Source organism: Anomaloglossus baeobatrachus, chromosome 5 (assembly GCF_048569485.1).
Source record: "Anomaloglossus baeobatrachus isolate aAnoBae1 chromosome 5, aAnoBae1.hap1, whole genome shotgun sequence".
Lineage (NCBI taxonomy): Eukaryota > Metazoa > Chordata > Amphibia > Anura > Aromobatidae > Anomaloglossus > Anomaloglossus baeobatrachus.
In genome coordinates, this window is record NC_134357.1 from 494,724,339 (window position 1) to 494,731,403 (window position 7,065).

A 7,065-nucleotide genomic window follows, 5' to 3' on the forward strand; every position below is an offset into this window, starting at 1 on the left:
TAACCCCTTTCCTGCCATCCCCTCCCCCCCAAACAAGGTCACGCTGAAAAGAAAGACCTGGGTGGTGCCCCTGATGTGGCTGCGAGATGTTCTGCAGCCAGATAAGACATGCCCCATCCAGAAGGAGGAGATGGCACCTACAGAGGACAATGTGCGAGCAGGCCCAAAACACATGGGCACCAGACTAAGGGGGAGAGAAATCAAGCTGCCCTTGAAGGTAGCAGGCAAGGCCGGAGTAACTCATATGGCCAATACATTAACCCCTCCTCTGCTGCAGAGAGCAAAACATGGCTGCCTCCACGATCCCTGAATGAATGGGGAAGGACCGGCGGCCAGCATGGCATTTTCCATGGCAGAGCTCTACCCAGACCACGAGCAAGAACAGTTAACCCATTCATCTACCAAGGGAAACCATCATTTTGAGATTCAAGGTGGAGACCATTGTCATTCAAAAAAGGGGAGGGGACACTAAGGAATTCCTGGGGGCACCTTACAGGGTACAAGGAAGAAGGGGATCACATTACAAGTATTAGACCCCACGGTCACCCACTTAAAAGGGAAATACTTGGGGTTAGTGAAGGGCAACATCTGGGCACTGCCAGCCAAAACTACACTGGCATTCCTATGTAGACGTATAGCAAAGAATGCAACGATTTGGAAACTTATTTTAGGTCGTGCCCCTTCATATTTTTTTTTTTTTTTTAAGCTGGGGAGGGAAGGTGGGGTATAGGGCTAAAAAAAAAAAAATAATCTCAAAAGGTGAGCAAAGTATTTGGGTGCTAATGCCCATGCCCAGGAATTAAGGGTGGTCTAGAGGTTAGGGTAGTTCCTTAACAAGTAACTGTTCCAGAGAAAGGCATGTGGCTTGCGGGTACATAGCATATTTGCAAAGTGGGCAAAGAAGTATTTGGGGTTCAGTGATTAAGACAATGAATTTAGGAGGGGCAGAGTCTGAAGGAAGGGGCATATATAGCCTGGGCATCAGGCAAAACAGAAGGGGCATATATAGCCTGGGCATCAGGCAAAACAGAAGGGGCATATATAGCCTGGGCATCAGGCAAAACAGAAGGGGCATATATAGCCTGGGCATCAGGCAAAACAGAAGGGGCATATATAGCCTGGGCATCAGGCAAAACAGAAGGGGCATATATAGCCTGGGCATCAGGCAAAACAGAAGGGGCATATATAGCCTGGGCATCAGGCAAAACAGAAGGGGCATATATAGCCTGGGCATCAGGCAAAACAGAAGGGGCATATATAGCCTGGGCATCAGGCAAAACAGAAGGGGCATATATAGCCTGGGCATCAGGCACAAGAGGGGGAATACATTTTGTAAAGGGGATGGTAAAATGGGCACAACTTAGGTGTTATTACAAGAGGCAGAATCTTAGTTTGGGGCAGATTGTAGAAGGGGGGGAAAAAAAACTAGACAGCGAGAGATTAATCAAATTTCAGGAAAGCCAAGGATATTACTTGACCAAGGAAATATTTCCCCAGACATAGGGCACCATAGAAGCGCAAATTGAAGGGGGGGGGGGGGGGGGCAAAGACATCACCCACACATGGGGCACAGTGGGAGCGGTATTAGTGGGGGCATCACCCACACATGGGGCACAGTGGGAGCGGTATTAGTGGAGGGCATCACCCACACATGGGGCACAGTGGGAGCGGTATTAGTGGAGGGCATCACCCACACATGGGGCACAGTGGGAGCGGTATTAGTGGAGGGCATCATCCACACATGGAAAACGACAGGAGGGATATTAGTGGGGGGCATCACCCATATATGGGACACAGTGGGTGTGGTGTTAGTGAGGGGCATCATCCTTATATGGGGCGCAGAGAGAGCGGTGTTAGTGGGGGCATGAACCACATATGGGGTACATTATTTGTGGGGGCATCACCCACACATGGGGTAGAGTGGGAGCGGTATTAGTGGGGGGCATCACCCACACATGGGTAATGACAGGAGTGATATTAGTGGGGGGCATCACCCACACATGGGGCACATCACCCACACATGGGGCACAGAGGGAGCGGTATTAGTGGGGGGCATCACCCACACATGGGGCACAGAGGGAGCGGTATTAGTGGGGGGCATCACCCACACATGGGGCACAGAGGGAGCAGTATTAGTGGGGGGCATCACCCACACATGGGGCACAGAGGGAGCGGTATTAGTGGGGGGCATCACCCACACATGGGGCACAGAGGGAGCGGTATTAGTGGGGGGCATCACCCACACATGGGGCACAGAGGGAGCGGTATTAGTGGGGGGCATCACCCACACATGGGGCACAGAGGGAGCGGTATTAGTGGGGGGGCATCACCCACACATGGGGCACAGAGGGAGCGGTATTAGTGGGGGGCATCACCCACAAACGGGGAACAGAGGAAGCGGTATTAGTGGGAGGCATCACCCACACATGGGGCACGACAGGAGGGATATTAGTGGGGGAATCACCCACACATGGGGCACGACAGGAGGGATATTAGTGGGGGAATCACCCACACATGGGGCATTGAGGGGCTGTACTGATGCAGTATGATGAGGGGCATTACCTGGGCACTGGGTGTTCAGTCACAGAAGCCTCCACTGAGGAGAATGACTAGGAATGTCCATCACTTTGCAGCCAGGCTCCACTATGAGGGGTCACATAAAGGAGAGCCCTGCCTGCTATGAGGGGCGGCTCACTAATCCCCCCGGAGGGGTAATAGCATTGAAATAAGCAAATATCCCCATTACCATGAAAACACCCCGCCCCGGCCACCATCCCCCTCTTACCGGCGGCTCCTGGGCTCCTCTCTCTGTCTCTGCGCCTCCCGGTAACCACCAGCCTGTCACCTCACCGGGAACGCCCATAGACAATGGGCGGAGCCTTACTAACACTTGCGCCTCCAGTATTGGCCAGTTCCGTCTCTCCTCCACCCCCTCTCTCAGCAGTGATTGGCTATTGGCGCCGTCAATCATCTAGAAACCGTTACTTCGTTCCCTCTCCATCATTTTTTTCCCTTCTTTTATCCCGCCCTCTCCTTCATTACACAGGCTGGGATGGCTGTCAATCACCAATACGTCGTTACTATTGGCTAGTATGATTTCCATGGAATCCGTAGGTAGGCGGCACCCTTTTTGGACCGGATTGCGCAAGTTTGATTGACAGCTGAGTGCGCCCCACGTGGGTGTAATGCTGATTAGAAGAAACCCACGTAACAATGTCTCCATTATTCCCCAATCCGTCCTTACACCCCAATAGTGAACCCCCTAATGCTGCAGAGACTAGCTGCTAATAATGTCGCATACCTGGCGCATCTGCACAGGACTTTACGCATCAGTGGCATAAATTATGATTTATTTGTCAAGCCACGCCCCTTCTAATTCGCCACACCCATTTATTTTATTTATTTATTTTATTTATTTATTAATTAATTATTATTTTTTTTTTAAAGTTCCCAGAGAAACCTTTACAAAAACAAAACAACCCTTCTTTTTTATCAGCTACTTTGCACAAAAATACAATGTTTTTAACCCCTTAAGGACCTGGCGATTATTTTGTTTACTGTTCTTTCGGGGGGAATAAATTCCAAATGAGATGAAATGGGGAATCAAATTGGTTTTTTAAAGGGAACCTGTCATGAGAAATGTCCCCTAAAACCTCACAGATTCCCCCTCTGCAGCTCCTGGGCTGCATTCTATAAAGGTCCCTGTTATGATTGTGGCCACTTTCTGACCTAAAAAAAGTGTTTATAAAGTTGTACCTTTTTTGCTTCTGATTCTGTAAATACGTCCCGGGGGCGGGCTGCCTGATGGCCGTTAGTCTGCCCCCTGGTCCTGTATGCCGCCCCCCTCGCTGATTACAATAATGCTGGACGCCGCCCCCTGCTACATCCATCGCCGCGCATTGCCCAGTGCCCATCTCTCGGGGATGAGCACTGTGCCTAGCGTCACCGCTGGTGACGTGCATGCAGGGTTAAGATTATGGGCGGTGCTGTGATGTTTATCGGCCTGCTTCGTTCTGCGCAAGCGCGCTGCTGGTAATCTGATCTCCGCGTCTCCTCCTGATCGGTGTAGTCACCGCTCCTCCCATCTATTTCCTGGGGATGGGAAGGAGGTGACGTGGGGGTCAGCAGCAGCGCGCTTGCGCAGAACGAAGCAGGCCGAGGGGGGCAAGCGCGGCCCCCGCGATTATGGGCGGTTGCTTAGGAATAAACATCACAGCACCGCCCATAATCTTAACCCTGCGTGCACGTCACCAGCGGTGACGCTAGGCACAGTGCTCATCCCCGACAGATGGGCACTGGGCATGCGCGGCGATGGATGTAGCAGGGGGCGGCGTCCAGCATTATTGTAATCAGCGAGGGGGGCGGCATACAGGACCAGGGGGCAGACTAACGGCCATCAGGCAGCCCGCCCCCGGGACGTATTTACAGAATCAGAAGCAAAAAAGGTACAACTTTATAAACACTTTTTTTAGGTCAGAAAGTGGCCACAATCATAACAGGGACCTTTATAGAATGCAGCCCAGGAGCTGCAGAGGGGGAATCTGTGAGGTTTTAGGGGACATTTCTCATGACAGGTTCCCTTTAAGGTTTTGTTTTTACGGCATTCATTGTGCGGTAACAGCGATCCTCTGTATATATATATATATATATATATATATATATATATATATATATATATATATACACACACACACACAGTGCAGACCAAAAGTTTGGACATACCTTCTCATCTCTACAACAACTGTTAAGAGGAGACTTTGTGCAGCAGGCCTTCATGGTAAAATAGCTAGGAAACCACTGCTAAGAACAGGCAACAAGCAGAAGAGACTTGTTTGGGCTAAAGAACACAAGGAATGGACATTAGACCAGTGGACATCTGTGCTTTGGTCTGATGAGTCCAAATTTGAGATCTTTGGATCCAACCACCGTGTCTTTGTAGAAAAGGTGAACGGATGGACTCTACATGCCTGGTTCCCACCGTGAAGCATGGAGGAGGAGGTGTGATGGTGTGGGGGGGCTTTGCTAGTGACACTGTTGGGGATTTATTGAAAATTGAAGGCATACTGAACCAGCATGGCTACCACAGCATCTTGCAGCGGCATGCTATTCCATCCAGTTTGCGTTTAGTTGGACCATCATTTATTTTTCAACAAGACAATGACCCCAAACACACCTCCAGGCTGTGTAAGGGCTATTTGACTAAGAAGGAGAGTGATGGGGTGCTACGTCAGATGACCTGGCCTCCACAGTCACCAGACCTGAACCCAATCGAGATGGTTTGGGGTGAGCTGGACCACAGAGTGAAGGCAAAAGGGCCAACAAGTGCTAAGTGTGACGCCCTGGACCCCAGGGGTCACAGAATAACACCACATACACACCCCCTCCCCTGGTCAGGAACACCCGTCAAACAAAACCCTTTTTGCCCCCTCCAGGGTCTGATGTCCACACCAGGTGGGGCGGAGCCAGGCGGTTGGCCCCACCCACCGGGGAGTTCACAGGCCTGGAGGCGGGAAAAGTAGTCAGTTTAGTTTTGGAGTTGAAGTGGAGAGGTGGTAGGGAGAGAAGGAGAGACTGTGTGTGTCTGGGTCGGAGCCCAGGCACAATCAGCAAGGTCGGCAGACGGTGGTGGCCGTCTGCAGGAGTAGGTGGAGGTCTGAGGAACCATAGAACCGGGGTCGGGCGTTGGCCCGCCGGTACCGAACCGGGGAGCGGATTGAAGCCAAGTACCAAGGCAGGGTACTCAGACCCCGTAACGCTGCCCCGCATCCACGCTGCCTCCCCGCATCGGCACCTGCACCTATCCCCTCCTCCCTACTCCCCAACCGGGGCCCCGGGACCAGCAGCCCCTACCCACGGAGGGGTCAACACCTTAAGCTGCTCTCCGCCATCGCTCCCGGGATCCCCCGTCACCAGCAGCGGTGGTGCCCACCATCACCACAACCCGTGGGTGGCGTCACAACCGACATCCCACCACCAAACCTACCCCCCTTTCCACTCGTGGGTGAGGAGGCGCTGCTCGAGCCCCCGGGTCCGGCCCCGTGCTCGAGCCACCGAGGAGCAGAAGCACCGGACTCGAGCGCCAGCGATTCCCAAGGCGAGCGGCGTTCCCGACCCTCCGCCCGCAACAACTTGGCGTCACAAACAGGATCCTACCCATCTACTTACCAGTAGAAGTGCGCCTTGCAGTCCCCGCCGGCGGTGTCCGGCCGAAAATTTTGAAATTCCGCCATCTTGGGCGCGAAAAGTTCCCGCTCGAGTCGTCTTCCCCGAGCAGGGAAGGCGCGAAAAGTGAAGCCCCGCCCCCAGGAGAAGGAGGTGCCAGAGAGAACCAACCAAGGGGGGGGCGGGTGGAAGTCTGCCTGATGTAACCGAAGGGATAAAGGGCAGGGACGCCAGGACTTTGCCATTCATCCGGTTCCTGGAAGCATCCGCGCAAGATGTCCGTCCCGTCCGGCAACCCTGAGATCCCGGAGCCCACGCCAGGAACAGAGGCGTGGGTGGAGGCTCGGACAGCGCAGATGTGTTGCCGCCTGCAGGACCAAGTCCGGTTCCTGATGGGAGCGATGGGCGGCCGAAATGGAGGAGGTGGCGGCGGCCATGCGGAAACGCGAGGTGGAGGCAGAATTGGAGGAGCGGGTAAGCGACCCACGCCCTTGTGTCCCGGAGGGACCGGTCGCTGCGGCCGAGGTGCCTGGTCTGCACCCGTTCACCCTGCTGCCTCCCCAGCTATCCGTATCGGTTGTCGATACCCCGCCGATCGGTCCGCTGCCCCCAACACCGGCAGTGGAGTCCAACTCGCCCGCCCCAGAGGAAAAGCCTGTAGGGGCTGCCCGCGGACCACCTTACGAACTACCCGCAATGATCCCGTTACCATGGAAGGTCCCTCGGGAGATGTCCATCCGTGAGGAGAAGCCGCCGGTCCCGGAAGTGACCACGCCTAAGAGAGTCCCGGCCCCAGCAGTCCGCCCGGCCGCCGAAGTAGTGGAGGCCGCCAGCAGGAAGGCCCAGCAGGTGAGGCCTGCCGTCCCTGAAGCCCATGCCTCGGCTGAGGCAGCGCCGGGTCGC

The 7,065-nt window shown here is 54.1% G+C and overlaps 1 protein-coding gene across 2 annotated transcripts in view; it reads right to left on the minus strand.

Moving 5' to 3' along the window:
* MYH10 (myosin heavy chain 10) overlaps positions 1-2,864 on the minus strand; it is a 123,441-nt gene extending 120,577 nt beyond the window's left edge. For both annotated transcript variants that reach the window (XM_075350752.1, XM_075350751.1), the window contains exon 1: positions 2,786-2,864. The gene's annotated coding sequence lies outside the window, so the exon portion shown is untranslated. The remainder of the gene's footprint in view (positions 1-2,785) is intronic.
* Between the last annotated feature and the right edge of the window lie 4,201 nt (positions 2,865-7,065).